The following is a 16917-nucleotide window of genomic DNA, read 5'->3' on the forward strand; positions in this document are numbered from 1 at the left end:
TCTGAAGACAAAGGAATTCTCCAGTTGAAACATTATTGAAGATTTATGTTAAAAACATCCTAAAGATTGATTCTATACATCGTTTGACATGTTTCTACAAACTGTAATGGAATTTTTTGACTTTGACTGACCTGCGCGTCGTGAATTTGGATTTGTGAACTCAAGGCGCAAACAAAAAGGAGGTATTTGGACATAAATGATGGACTTGATCGAACAAAACAAACATTTATTGTGGAACTGGGATTCCTGGGAGTGCATTCTGATGAAGATCAAAGGTAAGTGAATATTTTTAATGCTATTTCTGACTCCACAACATGGCGGATATCTCTATGACTTGTTTTGGTCTCTGAGCGCTGTACTCAGATTATTGCATGGTGTGCTTTTTCCATAAAGCTTTTTTGAAATCTGACACAGCGGTTGCATTAAGTAGAAGTATATCTATAAGTCCATGTATAACACTTGTATTTTCATTAACATTTATAATGAGTATTTCTGTAAATTGATGTGGCTCTCTGCAAAATCACCAGATGTTTTGGAAGCAAAACATTACTGAACAGAACGCGGCAATGTACACTGAGATTTTTGGATATAAATATGAACTTTATCGAACAAAACATATGTATTGTGTAACATGAAGTCCTATGTGTGTCATCTGATGAAGATCAAAGGTTAGTGATTCATTTTATCTCTATTTCTGCTTTTTGTGACTCCTGTCTTTGGCTGGAAAAATAGCTGTGTTTTTCTGTGATTTTGCGGTGACCTAACATAATCGTGTGTGGTGCTTTCGCTGTAAAGCCTATTTGAAATCGGACACTTTGGTGGGATTAACAACAAGATTACCTTTAAAATGGGATAAGATACATGTATGTTTGAGGAATTTTAATTATGAGATTTCTGTTGTTTGAATTTGGCGCCCTGCACTTTCACTGGCTGTTGTCATATCATCCCGTGGATTGCAGCCATAAGAAGTTAAGAACTGTAAAATACCATACTTCTCTGAGTCATGGCTGGACATGGATAATATACAGCTAGCTGTAGCAGGACAGAATGGCAGAGTCCGGTAAGATCAGGGTTAGTGGTGGTGTGTCTGAAATCTAATATAGTGGTGGTGTGTCTGAAATCTAATATAAAGGAAGTCTCGAGGTTCTGTTCACCTGAGTTAGAATACCTCATGATAAGTTGTAGACCATACTATCTACCAAGAGAGGTTTCATCTGTATTTTTTTGTAGCCGTCTATTTACCACCACAAACCAATGCTAGCACTAAGACCACACTCAATTAGCTGTATAGGGCCATAAGCAAACAATAAAATGCTCATCCAGAGCCGGTGATTTTAAATGCAGGAAAACTGAAGTCCGTTTTACCTCAATCTATCATCATGTCACCTGTGCAACTAGAGGGATAAAACTCTAGATCACCTTAACTCCACACACAAAGGAGCATACAAAGCTCTCCATTGGGCAAAACTCTATCCTCCTGATTCCTGCTTACATGCAAAAACTCAAACAGGAAGTACCAGTGACACACCCAATACGGAAGTGGTCCGATGTAGCAACTACAGGACTGTTTTGTAAGCACAGACTGGAATATGTTCCGGGATTCATCTGATGGCATTGAGGAGTTCACCACATTGACGACAATGTCCCCACAGTGACCGTATACACCACAAACAGAAACCATGGATTACAGGCAACATTCTTACCGAACTAAAGGCTAGAGCTGCCACTTTCAAGGAGCTATTCCAGACGCTTATAAAAGATCCAGCTTCGCCCCTTCGACAAACCATCAAACAGGCAAAGCGTCAATACAGGACTAAGATCTAATCCTACTATACCAGGTCTGACACTCGTCGGATGTGGCAAGGCTTGCAAACTACAAATGGAAACCCAGTCAAGAGCTGCCCAGTGACGTGAGCCTACCAGACGAGCTAAATGCCTTCTATGCTCGCTTTGAGGCAAGCAACACTGAACCATTCATGAGAGCACCAGCTGTTCTGGACGACTGTATGATAACGCTCTCCATAGCAGATGTGATAAGACCTTTACAAACAGGTTAAAATTCACATGGCGGATTACAATGACTCTCAGTCAGAGCATGAACTGACCAGTTGACAACTGTCTTCACTTACATTTTCAACCTCTCTGACCCAGTCTGTAATATCTACATGAAATGCTTTGAAAGGCTGGCCATGGATCACATCAACGCCAGCATCCCAGACACCCTAGATCCATTCCAAATCACATACCGCCCCAACAGATCCACAGATGAAGCAATCTCTATTGCACTCTACACTGCCCTTTCCCACCTGGAGAAAAGGAACACCTACGTGAGAATGCTGTTCATTATCTACAGCTCAGGGTTCAACATCATAGCACCCTCCAAGCTCATCAATAAACTAAGGACCCTGGGACTAAACACCTCCCTTTGCAACTGGATCCTGAACTTTGATGGGCTGCCACCAGGTGGTGAGGGTAGGTAACAACATATACGCCACGCTGATCCTCAACACGGGGACCCCTCAGGGGTGCGTGCTCAGTTCTCTCCTGTATACCCTGGTCACCTACAACTGCATGGCTGTGCACGATTCAACTACCATTATTAAGTTTGTCGACACCACGACGGTGGTAGGCCAAATCACCAATGAGACAGCAGTGTGACCTGGCAGTGTGGAGCCAGGACAACAACCTCTCCCACAACATGGGCAAGACAGAGGAGCTTATCATGGACTACAGGACACGGAGGACCGAGCACGCCCCCAGTCACATCGACAGAGCTGTGGTAGAGCGGGTCGAGAGCTTCCAAGTTCCTCGGTGTCCACATCACTAAGGACCTAGCATGGTCCAATTACACCAACACAGTCGTGAAGAGGGCACAACACCTTTTCCCCCTCAGGATGCTGAAAAGATATGGCAAAATGTTAAACTCAGATCCTCAAAAAGTTCAACAACTGCACCATTGAGAGCATCTTGAATGGTTGCATCAACACTTGATATGGCAACTGCTTGGCATTCGAGCGCAAGTCGCTATAGAGGGTAGAGTGTACGGCCCAGTACATCACTGGGGCCGAACTCCAGCCATCCAAGTCATAGACTGTTCTCTCTGCTACCGCACAACAAGCGATAATGGAACGCCAAGTCCATGAACAAAAGGCATGTGAACAACTTCTACCCCTATGTCACGAGACTGCTGAACAGTTAATAAAATGGCTACCCGGGCAATTTACATTGAACGCCTACATGATTTATTTCTTTATCTTAATAGTTTTGAACTGACTCCCTTGCACTGGCTCTATGCACACTCACTAGACTCTACCCACACACTACTACACTGACATTCCAACAAACACAAACGCATGTTGAAGCCACACACATACGCTGCTGCTACTCTGTTTACTATAAACTCAGTAGAAAAAAGAAACGTCCCTTTTTCTGGACCCTGTCTTTCAAAGATAATTCGTAAAAATCCAAATAACTTCACAGATCTTCATTGTAAAGGGTTTAAACACCGTTTCCCATGCTTGTTCAACGAACCATAAACAATTAATGAAAATGCACCTGTAGAATGGTCGTTAGGCAATTAAGGTCACAGTTACGAAAACTTAGGACACTAAAGAGGCCTTTCTACGGACTCTGAAAAACACCAAAAGAAAGATGCCCAGGGTCCCTGCTCATCTGCGTAAACGTGCCTTAGGCATGCTGCAAGGAGGCATGAGGACTGCAGATGTGGCTAGGGCAATAAATTGCAATGTCCGTACTGTGAGCACTACAGGAAGACAGGATGGACAGCTGATCGTCCTCGCAGTGGCAGACCACGTGTAACAACACCTACACAGGTTTGGTACATCTAAACACACCTGCGGGACAGGTACAGGATGGCAACAACAACTGCCCGAGTTACATCAGGAACGCACAATCCCTCCATCAGTGCCCAGACTGTCCGCAATAGGCTGAGAGAGGCTGGACTGAGGGCTTGTAGGCCTGTTGTAAGGCAGGTCCTCACCAAACATCACCAGCAACAACGTCGCATATGGGCACAAACCCACCGTTGCTGGACCAGACAGGACTGGCAAAAAGTGCTCTTTACTGACGAGTCACGATTTTGTCTCACCAGGGGTGATGGTCAGATTCACTTTTATCATTGAAGGAATGAGCGTTACACCGAGGCCTGTTCTCTGGAGCGGGATCGATTTGGAGGTGGAGTGTCCGTCATGGTCTGGGGCGGTGCGTCACAGCATCATCGGACTAAGCTTGTTGTCATTGCAGGCAATCTCAACGCTGTGCGTTACAGGGAAGACATCCTCCTCCCTCATGTGGTACCCTTCCTGCAGGCTCATCCTGACATGACCCTCCAGCATGACATTGCCACCAGCCATACTGCTCGTTCTGTGCGTGATTTCCTGCAAGGTAGGAATGTCAGTGTTCTGCCATGGCCAGCGAAGAGCCCGGATCTCAATCCCATTGAGCACGTTTGGGACCTGTTGGATAGGAGGATGAGGGCTAAGGCCATTCCCCCCAGAAATGTCTGGGAACTTGCAGGTGCCTTGGTGGAAGAGTGGGGTAACATCTCACAGCAAGAACTGGCAAATCTAGTGCAGTCCATGAGGAAACGACACACTGCAGTACTTAATGCAGCTGGTGTCCACACCAGATACTGACTGTTACTTTTGATTTTGCACTGTCCCACAGTTGACAGTACATGTCAGAGCTCCGAGGAAGGATTCTGTCGAGGCACAGATATGGGGAAGGGTACCAAAACATTTCTGCAGCATTGAAGGTTTGTTCAGGGACACATTATTCCATTTCTGTTAGTCACATGTCTGTGGAACTTGTTCAGTTTTGTCTGTTGTTGAATCTTATGTTCATACAAATATTTACAGTTGTTATATTTGCTGAAAATAAACGCAGTTGACAGTGAGAGGACGTTTCTTTTTATTCTGAGTTTATATCCTGATTGCCTAGTCACTTTTACCCCTACCCACATGTACAGTGCATTTGGAAAGTACTCAGACCCTTTGACTTTCCCCCCCAAAAAAATTTATGTTACATCTTTATTCTAAAATGGATCCAATCGTTTTTTCCCCCTAAATCTACACACAATAACGGTAAATCGTAAACAGGTTTAGACAATTTTGCTAATTTATCACATACATAGCTTATTTACATAAGTATTCAGAAGTCTCTGAATGTCATTGAGTGGCCTAGCCAGAGTCTGGACTTGAACCCGATCTAACATCTCTGGAGAGACCTGAAAAAAGCTGTGCAGCGATGCTCCCCATCCAACCTGACAGAGCTTGAGAGGATCTGCAGAAAAGAATGGGAGAAACTCCAAATGCAGGTGTGCCAAGCTTGTAGCTTCATACCCAATTAGACTAGAGGCTGTAATAGCTGCCAAAGGTTCTTCAACAAAGAACTTAGTAAAGGGTCTGAAAACTTTCTAAATGTGATATTTCCGTTTATTTTTTATAAATTCGCAAACATTTATAAAAACCTGTTTTTGCTGTGTCCTTATGAGGTATTTTGTGTAGATTGATGAGGGGGAAGAACTATTTAATCAATTTTAGAATAAGGCTAAAGTAACATGTGCAAAAAGAGAAGGGGTCTGAATACTTTCCAAATGCACTGTACATAATCAATTACCTCGTACCCCTGCACTCGGTACTAGCACTCCTTGTATGTAGCCTTGACTGTTTTTGTGTTTCTATTTCCTTTTTTATATAGCAAATGTTTGTCTTACTTTTTAACTCTGCATTGTTGGGAATGGGATTGTAAGTAAGCATTTCACTGTAAAGTCGACACCAGTTGTATTTGGCGCATGTGACCAATAAAATGTATTTGATTTTTGATTACGGCCCAGTATCATCTTAGTCATTATGGCTGATGTAGGCCTAGATGATGTGGCATTGGAAATCCAACAAAGATTGACTAGCGCCAGTCATGTCGCTTGGTAGTTTCCCTTGGTAGTGATCACATGATCTGGTCTTTCAAGAGTAAGGAACTCCTTGTTAGTTAGGGTCAAAATTTAGGGAAGCCTTGGAAATTTCAGTACATCATGTAAAGATCTTGAGGGCCATTACACTCCACTAACGACAGACTGTTTTGTGCACAAGTTGGTCATAGCAATGCAAGGAATTGTCTAACCATTTTTCTCATGCACTTCTCCGCCAAAAATTATATATCAGTGAACGCACTTTGGAAAGTCTGAACATTTTCATTACATTCTGAACCAATAGTTTCACTCTGTAAAATGTTGATGTGCTACTCTCGAGTGCTTTGCAGGCTGACTTGCTTTTAGGGTGCGAGACAGATTGGTGCCATGGACTAGATTACACTGTAGGCTATGGATGGAATCTCTATGTAATATCAAAGGGGTATAATAAGGGAAGACAAACAACCATATAAATAACAGGTTGACCGTGAGCAAAAAGGCTACTACATATTCATTAACTTGCTTAAGCAGAGATGTGTTTTGGATGATTAAAGAAGAAGTTTGATTTTTTCTTTTACAACCGAATGGCAAGTGTTTGCTATCACATGTGTAGGCTTGTTTTTTTCTTGTTAGCTTTGATGCATGCTTATGGTATCGATCAGACTTCCCTTACGGAACCAACACGGTTATATTTACACAATAATATGATTATTGTGGATAGTCAGATTAGTATAATAGTTTGTTTAACCTTTCTAGCCCAGGGGTTCCACTAGCACCCTGCTGAAAAAGCAGCGTGCGAAATTCAAAAATATTTTTTTGAAATATGTAACTTTCACACATTAATAAGTCCAATACAGGAAATGAAAGATAAACATCTTGTTAATCTACCCATTGTGTCCGATTTTTAAAATGTGATTTTTTAAATTTAAAACACAACGTATATTTATGTTAGATCACCACCAAATCCAAAAAACACACAGCCATTTTTCCCAGCCAAAGATAGTCACACAAAAGCAGAAAGAGATAAAATGAATCACTAACCTTTGATAATCTTCATCAGATGACACTCATAGTACATCATGTTACACAATACATTTATGTTTTGTTTGATAATGTGCATATTTATATCCACAAATCTCGGTTTACATTGGCGCCATGTTCAGAAATGCCTCCAAAATATCCGGAGAAATTGCAGAGAGCCACGTCAAATAACAGAAATACTCATCATAAACTTTGATGAAAGATACATGTTTTACATATAATTAAAGATACACTGGTTCTTAATGCAACCGCCGTGTAAGATTTTTTTTTAACTTTACGTAAAAAGCACACCATGCAATAATCTGAGACGGCGCTCAGATTTAACAACATTTCTCCGCCATGTTGGAGTCAACAGAAATACGAAATTACATCATAAATATTCCCTTACCTTTGATTATCTTCATCAGAATGCAGTGCCAGGAATCCTAGTTCCACAATAAATCATTGTTTTGTTCAATAATGTCCATTACTTATGTCCAATTAGCTAATTTTGCTAGCATGTCTAGTACACATGTCCAAACGCTCGTGCAGATGCAGGCAAACGGACGAAAACTTCAAAAAGTTATATTACAAGTCGAATAAACTGGTCAAACTTAGTAGAGAATCAATCTTCAGGATGTTGTTATCATATATATCCAATAACGTTCCAACCGGAGCATTTCTTCATGTCTGTATAAGTAATGGCACACATTGCCATTCCATGACTAGTGCGCGTGACTAGGAACTTGCATTCTGCCAGACCACTGACTCATTCCCCTCCCATCCGGTCCCACATCACACTAGAGGCTTCATTCCACGTTCTACTGACTGTTGACATCTAGTGGAAGGCGTAGGAAGTGCAAACAGATCCATATATTACAGGGAATTGAATAGGCGATGACTTTCACATCGACCCTTCTCAGAATTCTCACTTCCTGTTTGGAAGTTTGCCTGCCATATGAGTTCTGTTATACTCACAGACATAATTCAAACAGTTATAGAAACTTCAGAGTGGTTTCTATCCAATACGAATAATAATATGCATATATTAGCAACTGGGACTGAGGAGCAGGCAGTTTACTTTGGGCAGCTCTGTGCACCTTTCATCCAAGCTACTCAATACTGCGCCTGCAGCCATAAGAGGTTAAAACATTTACATGCTTTGCAAGATATACAATTTCCCCAATAATCCTGTTTACATGGACACATCTGAAATGAAGCTACTGATGGGACTTTCGTTGCCTAAACATCGGACCATTAGCATGGTTACTCTATGGATATCAGTCAATGTCGTCGCTAAAAAAATACAATAGTCTTTACAAAGCAGAATGTTCAATAAAATTATATTTACACTTACTTTACCGGTTGTACATGCCGTTTGTCCTTTTTGTAGTAGGAGGCGGCGATAGGGTATAAAGAGGAAAGTGTGATTGACAACTTTTTGCAGCACAGGGAGGTTCTGTATCTTGTATTTTCAATCTATTGACGCATATTATTAGTCATAATACCCATAAAACCTAGGGGTAAAACAAGGAAATGATTCCAATCGTTTTTTCACCATGCATTTTCCCATAGAGGATTTTAGAAACACTTAAAATAAGGGCTGTGTATGGTGTAGGCTTCCCCTGGCGTGACATTTTGATAAATGTATAAATCACTTTAGGACAAGGTGATATATCAATACATTTGCCTGTACTTACCCCCCAAAAATGAAATGACATTTAGCTGCTAAGGTGGCTATCACAAAGAACTACAAATGCTATGATGTGGACGAGATTTACGAATCAAGAAAAAAGGTCATCTCTGGATTAACTATATAATGTCAGCTAAATGTAGTAATGAATAATTTTACATTTCATTAAAATGGACAATTCTGTGAACCGTCTTGTGCAAGTTTTAAATTGACACAATACCTGTTAGCATGCAGGAGCTTGCAGGGATTTGAAGTCTTGCATGGTCTACTTTTATGCTAATTAACATATGAGCATAAATCTGATAGTAAATATTTAATTTCACCAATATTTAACCAGGTAGACCAGTTGAGAATAAGTTCTCATTTACAACTGCGACCTGGCCAAGATAAAGCAAAACTGTGCGACAAAAACAACAGAGTTACACATGGGATAAACAAAGTACAGTCAATAACACAATAGACAGTCTATGTACAGTGTGTGCAAATGTAGTAAGATTAGGGAGGTAAGGCAATAAATAGGCCAAAGAGGCGAAATAATTACAATTTAGCATTAACACTGGAGTGATAGATGTGCAGATGATTATGTGCAAGTAAAGATACTGGGATGCAAAAGAGCAACAACAAAATCAAAACAATACGGGAATGAGGTATTTAGAGATGGGCTGTGTACAGGTACAGTGATCAGTAAGCTGCTCTCGCAGCTGATGCTTAAAGTTAGAGAGGAAGATATAAGACTCCAGCTTCAGTGATTTTTGCAATTGGTTCCAGTCATTGGAATGAAAGGCGGCCAAATGAGGTGTTGGCTTTGGGGATGACCAGTGAAATATACCTGCTGGAGCGTGTGCTACGGGTGGGTGTTGCTATGGTGATCAGTGAGCTGAGATAAGGTGGGGCTTTACCTAGCAAAGACTTACAGATTACCTGGAGCCAGTGAGTTTGGCGACGAATATGTAGCAAGGGCCAGCCAACGAGAGCATACAGGTCGCAGTTGTGGGTAGTATATGGGGCTTGTGACAAAACGGATGGCACTGTGATAGCAAACTGGATGTAGTCTGAGTAGAGTGTTGAAGGCTATTTTGTAAATGATGTCGCCGAAGTCGAGGATCGGTAGGATAGTCAGTTTTACGAGGGTATGTTGGCAGCATGAGTGAAGGCTTTGTTGCGAAATAGGAAGCCAATTCTATAATTAATTTTGGATTGGAGATGCTTAATGTGAGTCTGGAAGGAGAGTTTACAGTCTAACCAGACACGTAGGTATTTGTAGTTGTCCACATATTCTAAGTCAGAACCGTCCATAGTAGTGATGCTAGTCGGGCGGGCGGGTAGCAATCGGTTGAAAAACATGCATTTAGTTTTATTAGCATTTAATTATCAGTTGGAGGCCACGGAAGGAGTGTTGTATGGCATTGAAACTCGTTTGGAGGTTTGATAACACAGTGTCCAAAGAAGGGTCTGATGTATACAGAATGGTGTCGTCTGCGTAGAGGTGGATCAGAGAATCACCAGCAGCAAGAGCGACATCATTGATATATACAGAGAAAAGAGTCGGCCCGAGAATTGAACCCTGTGGCACTCCCATAGAGACTGCCAGAGGTCCGGACAACAGGCCCTCCGATTTGACACACTGAACTTTATCTGAGAAGTAGTTGGTGAACCAGGCGAGGCAGTCATTTGAGCAACCGAGGCTATTGAGTCTGCCGATAAGAATGTGGTGATTGACAGAGTCGAAAGCCTTGGGCATGTCGATGAAGACGGCTGCACAGTACTGTCTTATCGATGGCGGGTATGATATCGTTTAGGACCTTGAGCGTGGCTGAGGTGCACCCATGACCAGCTCGGAAACCAGATATCATAGTGGAGAAGGTACGGTGGGATTCGAAATGGTTGGTGATCTGTTTGTTAACTTCGCTTTCGAAGATTTTAGAAAGGCAGGGCAGGATGGATATAGGTCTATAACAGTTTGGGTCTAGAGTGTCTCACCCTTTGAAGAGGGGGATGACCGTGGCAGCTTTCAAATCGTTGGTGATCTCAGACGATACGAATGAGGTTGAACAGGCTAGTAATAGGGGTTGCAACAATTTCTGCAGATAATTTGAGAAAGAGAGGGTCCAGATTGTCTAGCCCAGCTGATTTGTAGGGATCCAGATTTTGCAGCTCTTTCAGAACATCAGCTGTCTGGATTTGGGTGAAGGAGAAGGGGGGGGGGGGCTTGGCAAGTTTCTGCGGGGGGGCAGAGCTGTTGGTAGGGGTAGCCAGGTGGAAAGCATGGCCAGCCGTAGAAAAATTCAATTGTCGTAGATTTATCGGTGGTGACAGTGTTTCCTAGCCTCAGTCCAGTGGGCAGCTGGGAGGAGGTGCTCTTATTCTCCATGGACTTTACAGTGTCCCAGAGCTTTTGTGAGTTTGTGCTACAGGATGCAAATTTCTGCTTGAAAAAGCTAGCCTTAGCTTTCCTAACTGCCTGTGTATATTTGTTCCTAACTTCCCTGAAAAGTTGCATATCGCGGGGGCTATTCAATGCTAATGCAGTACGCCACATGAGGTTTTTGTGCTGGTCAAGGGCAGTCAGGTCTGGAGTGAACCAAGGGCTATATCTGTTCTTAGTTCAAATTTTTTTGAATGGGGCATGCTTATTTAAGATGGTGAGGAAAGCACTTTTAAAGAATGACCAGGCATCCTCTACAGACGGGATGAGGTCAATATCCTTCCAGGATACCCGGGCCAGGTCGATTAGAAAGGCCTGCTTGCTGAAGTGTTTAAGGGAGCGTTTGACAGCAATGAGGGGTGGTCGTTTGACCGCGGACCCATTACGGACGCAGGCAATGAGGCAGTGATCGCTGAGATCCTGGTTGAAGACAGCAGAGGTGCATTTAGAGGGCAAGTTGGTCAGGATGATATCTATGAGGGTGCCCATGGTTATGGATTTAGGGTTGTACCTGGTAGGTTCCTTGATCATTTGTGTGAGATTGAGGGCCTCTAGTTTAGGCCCCATAACAGTATATATCCCAGTTTAGGTCACCTAACAGTACGAACTCTGAAGATAGATGGGGAGCAATCAATTCACATATGGTGTTCAGGGCACAGCTGGGGGCTGGGGGGGTCTATAACAAATAGAGCCAAATATATTGATAAAAGGCACCTTGTCCGGGTGAGATTTACATGGTTATCAAAACATCACACCAAAACATGAAACACAACCCTTATTTTAAGTGTTTATAAAATTCCCTATGGATAAAATGAATGGTGGAAAAACGATTGGAACCATTTACCATTTGACCACTAGGTTTTATGGATATTATTACACCTCCACTGTGGGGCTCTATTACACAATATGTAAACCATATGCGAATGTAGTCGACCTAAGCATGTTACCTCACCTGGCAGTTTGATTAGTCACAGTGCGAATTGCATCAGTATTGAAAATAAAAACGATATTGACCAACATACTCTAGGTCAGTTTGCTACACTACTCTGTGGATATTTTGTCTCACATTCCTACCTGTAAAACGACCAACCACACGGACAACCGGTGGAGTAACATTTTATTCACTCTTTTGCCTTGTATTGGTCGTGAGAGTTAACTTTCCTGTTCCAAACGCTAATTTCTGCCTACATAGAATTATTTGCAATTCAACATCGGGTTTTCAGGCTAGGACTTTAGATAAATGCAGAAAATCGCCAATCCAAATAAACGTTATACCACAGTAACCATGTTATTTTTGCTAAACGTTTTTGATTCAGATTTCGTACATAACGTTAAAGTTGTATGTGAAAACAATTTCTAAAGATCCATACTTTGTTTTTCCAAAACTCACTTCACTCGTGCATGAAAGGGAAGCTTGCGCTACTGGTTTTGGAACACGCACAGATCAAATACACCGTTGGAACGCATATTAAACTGTTTACATATCCTAATAATTAAAAAGATTACTCCGAAAACCAGGTGTCTTAATTGGCGTATGTTTACTTTGATTTTGACATTAATCCGTTTAAGATAGTCATGTAAACACATTACTCTATTTCCATACTCGGACTACTGCCTTAATCAGTTTACTATGGAATTATTGGTGTTCATGTAAACGTTTGACAACGTTAACTGAAGTGACAGAAATGTCTGTTTACCGGTGTCTGATGAGATGTTTTTCGGGTTATCACTCTCGCTTTCACCACAGCTTCCTCCTCCTGGTGTCTTCCACGCCAGCTGCAGAAACACAGCTTGATCCCTCTGAGCCAAAACACCGCATTATAAAACAAACTAAAGATGCGAGATATTTTATATAGCTAACGTTAAGCTAGTTAGCAAAATGTTTCCTGAATACGAACGTTACGTCCCATTAAAAAAAATATCGCCTCAACCTCGCTGTCCGTGTGTTCAAAAACTCCCGTTGGAGATGGCTCGTTGGCAATGTTCAAACAGCTGTTATCGTGTTTAAGTAAAGCTAAACTGCCTTAAAAAATTTGATGGTACTTCACGATGAGAAAACATTGACTGTAATCCCCTTTGCAGCCAGTTGAAGGACAGTTTTATAGGTAAACTTTACTATCAAACTGGAGGCTCGCACTAAAATATTCGAACCACCACTTTCAAGAGAGAATCTCAGGACATCGTGAACGCGCAGAGGCGTACCGTTCGTGACTGTGCGCACTCTCGTGGAATGAGCGCACGTGGATTAGATTTAACATGCTCGGTCTCTCAGGACATTGCTCATCAATCAGATTGCAATTTTGGAAAACACTAAGTATGTTTGAAACCCACCTCTGAAACTATCATCTTTGTAGTGTATTTTTACCCGACTACTCTGCCATCCTCTGGTGCTTGTCTGTAATGGCATCCTCTAAAGGTTACCATAATTTACACTGTTGTGACAGTACACCACACCAGTGACTGGCCACCACACCAAATTGCCTCAGGAAAAGCTTATTCTGGGGCCCCAAAGGCAGGTGCCCAGGGGCAAATAAGAGGCATGCTACAGTACAAATGACAAAAAAAAAAATTGTTTTGTTAACTTTTATTATATCAAAATACAAAACATATCTGAAGCAGAGTAAAATCTGACAATGTCAACTCAATAAGTTCTGCAGAGTCAGCATGGAATGGGTGAGAGGGAAATGGGCCTTTAATTGGTACTGTTATCAATACAACACTACCTTGGGCAGCAGGGCACACATCTCAGTAGACATGAATTGCTACTTCCCATGAGCCTCTGGCTAATCAATAGCTAAGAAACGCTCAACTCCATTGTCTTATATCCAGGCAGAGTTGAGTTTTGATAACTGGTCACAGGATTTGGTAGCAACAACATTGAGTCACCATCAGTCGATTCTTGTAAAAACGTAAATTCTGAAAACGCTTACCTGGACCTATGTTTGTCCTGTACAACTGCGGTCCTTCCGCGGGTGCTGAAATTCATACTTTTAATAAAAACTTGTATCGAATACAACCACCGACATTTTCCTCATTTGTATTGCTCATACTACTTACTATGTCAATTGAGATTCAATTGACATATGCACATAGAGTACCACAGTATGAGTCAAACAGGGAAATGGTTCCAATCGTTTTTCGACCATTCATTTTCCCGTAGGGGATTTTAGAAAAACTTAAAATAAGGGTTGTGCTTCATGTAGGCTTACCCTGGCGTGACGTTTTGATAACTGTGTAAAACTTTTATCAATATATTTGGCTCTATTTACTCTCAGATACGAAAATGCTAATTTGCATTAAAGAAGACATCATGCAACACTACAAATCCCTGTAAACTCTTGCACATCCTCTCTTTGACGCCTTTGCTAACAGGTATTGGGCCAATTTAAAACCCAATACCTGTTAGCAAAGGTGTCAAAGAGAGGATGTGCAAGAGCTTACAGGGATTTGTAGTCTTGCATGATGTCTACTTTAATGCTAATTAGCATTTTCGTATCTGAGAGTAAATAGAGTCAAATATTTTGATAAAAGTTTTACATGGTTATCTAAACTTCACACCAGGGTAATCCTACACGAAACACAGCCCTTATTTTAAGTGTTTCTAAAATCCCCTATGGAAAAAATGTATGGTCAAAAAACGATTGGAACCATTTCCCTGTTTGACCGCTAGGTTTCATGAGTATTGTGACACCTCCACTGTGGAGCTCTATTCGCGCTGAGCTAAGCAACACAAATTAGTAAAAATTAGGTGGTTGTATTCTATAAAAGCTTTTGTTAAAAGTATGAATTTCAGCACCCCACGGAAGGACCGCAGTTGTACAGGACAAGCATAGGTACAAGTAAGAGTTTTCAGAATTTACATTTTTACAAGAATCACCTGATGGTGACTCAATGTTGTTGCTAGTAAATCCTGCAACCAGTTATCAAAACTCAACTCCGCCTCAATATAAGAGAACAGAGTTGAGCGTTCCTCAGATAGCCACACAACTGACTGACAACGGATGCCAATGTAGATCCTGGGCACCTGTGTAGATCTCAAAGCATCAGATAGGTAGAGCACCCACAAGCAGAGCTACCATGGGGGGAATGGTGCGACCCCTCTAGGGCCCAAGGGTGCCTGCCCCAGGGCCCATGCACCTAAAGTAAATTATGATGTACCAAAGCCCAAAGAAAAAAACTATATTTAAAAATATAAAACATGGCAAAATTGATATATAATATGATTTCATTAATTCAATCCTGGAACTGAGTTGGTTTTTAATTATTTTATAAAGCTCAAATAGGGGATGCTTGTATTTGTACAAGTGTGTGGTGTGAAATGGAAATGTATTTTTTGCATATCCCACTCCCCTGAGACACCCTTGGAGAGTGGGGTCACTGCCAGGGATCAGCCATTATTGACCGCGACGCAATTAGGGTTAATTGTCTTGCTGAAGGGCAGATCGACAGTCGGCGTGACTCAAACCAGCAACCTTTCGCTAAATGGCCATACGATCTGACCGCTAGGCTCCCTGCCACTATGTACAGCTGTGTCTGTCCCTATACCGCCTTGAGGGGCCCCCTGGCCTGGGACTGGCGGCTATGCTTCTGGTTGGCTGCTGGTGGTGGTGGTTGAGGGACCAGGGTCTTCAAAATGATTATGCATTTATTTATTTTTAGTAAGTTATTTAAATACGTTTAATAGTTTAAATTTAGTTAACACACTGCCAGGACTTGAGGTAGGCCTATACAAGAAACAGCCAATGACACCTTTTGTCTACATTTTAAACAGTCTAATAAATCAATTTAATATATACCATCACATAAATAATATATTGTTTGTGTTTAGGTAGGTCTTAAGAAACAGTAGGAAATTAAAAACTTAGTTTTGAAAGGCCTCTGAAAGCAAAAGTTGGATATTTTATATCAGATGACAAGGTTGAACTATAGCCTAACAGGCACATGGGATTCAGTTCCTTGTGCTTGACTACAGGTGTCATGTTTTGTCTTTGATCATCATGTCTTGTCCCTGTGCTTCCCTCTGCTGGTCTTATTAGGTTCTTTCCCTCTTTCTATCCCTCTCTCTCCCCCTCCCTCTCTCCCTCTCTCGCTCTCTCTCTCTATCGTTCCGTTCCTGCTCCCAGCTGTTTCTCATTCTCCTAACTACCTCATTTACTCTTTCACACCTGTCCCCTATTTTGCCCTCTGATTAGAGTCCCTATTTCTCCCTCTGTTTTCCGCTTCTGTCCTTGTCGGATTCTTGTTTGATGTTTGCTGTTCTGTGTCCTTGTTCCGCCCTGTCGTGTTTTTGCCTTCTTCAGATGCTGCGTGTGAGCAGGTGTCTATGTCAGCTACGGCCTGTGCCTTCCTGAAGCGACCTGCAGTCTGTGGTCGCGTCTCCAGTCGTTCCTCTCTACTGACGAGAGGATTTCAGTTTCCTGTTTTGGATTTTCCTATGATAATATCCAGGAGTATCATTGTTTGTTTAAGACTGGATTAAAGACTCTGTTTCTCTTAAGTCGCTTTTGGGTCCTCATTCACCAGCATAACAGAAGAATCCGACCAAGAATGGACCCAGCGACTACGGATTCTCGCAACACTGCCGTCGAGTTCCAGGGAGCAATGCTCGGCAGACACGAGCAGGAATTGTTTGCTGCTCGTCATGCCGTTGAGACCCTGGCCGCTCAGGTCTCCGATCTCTCAGGACAGTTTCAGAGTCTTCGTCTCGTGCCACCAGCTACTTCCTGGTCTTCCGAGTCTCCGGAACCTAGGGTTAATAACCCACCATGTTACTCTGGGCAGCCCACTGAGTGTCGCTCCTTTCTCACCCAGTGTGATATTGTGTTCTCTCTCCAGCCCAACACATACTCAAGA

At 42.1% G+C, this 16917-nt stretch overlaps 1 protein-coding gene across 1 annotated transcript in view; it reads right to left on the reverse strand.

Annotated features, from left to right (window-relative positions):
- Positions 1 to 13289, reverse strand: part of LOC139537578 (rho GTPase-activating protein 32-like) — a 263274-nt gene extending 249985 nt beyond the window's left edge. The window contains exon 1 of the mRNA XM_071339053.1: positions 12762 to 13289. The gene's annotated coding sequence lies outside the window, so the exon portion shown is untranslated. The remainder of the gene's footprint in view (positions 1 to 12761) is intronic.
- Positions 13290 to 16917: the final 3628 nt, after the last annotated feature.

This window comes from Salvelinus alpinus, chromosome 13 (assembly GCF_045679555.1).
Source record: "Salvelinus alpinus chromosome 13, SLU_Salpinus.1, whole genome shotgun sequence".
Classification (NCBI taxonomy): Eukaryota; Metazoa; Chordata; class Actinopteri; order Salmoniformes; family Salmonidae; genus Salvelinus; species Salvelinus alpinus.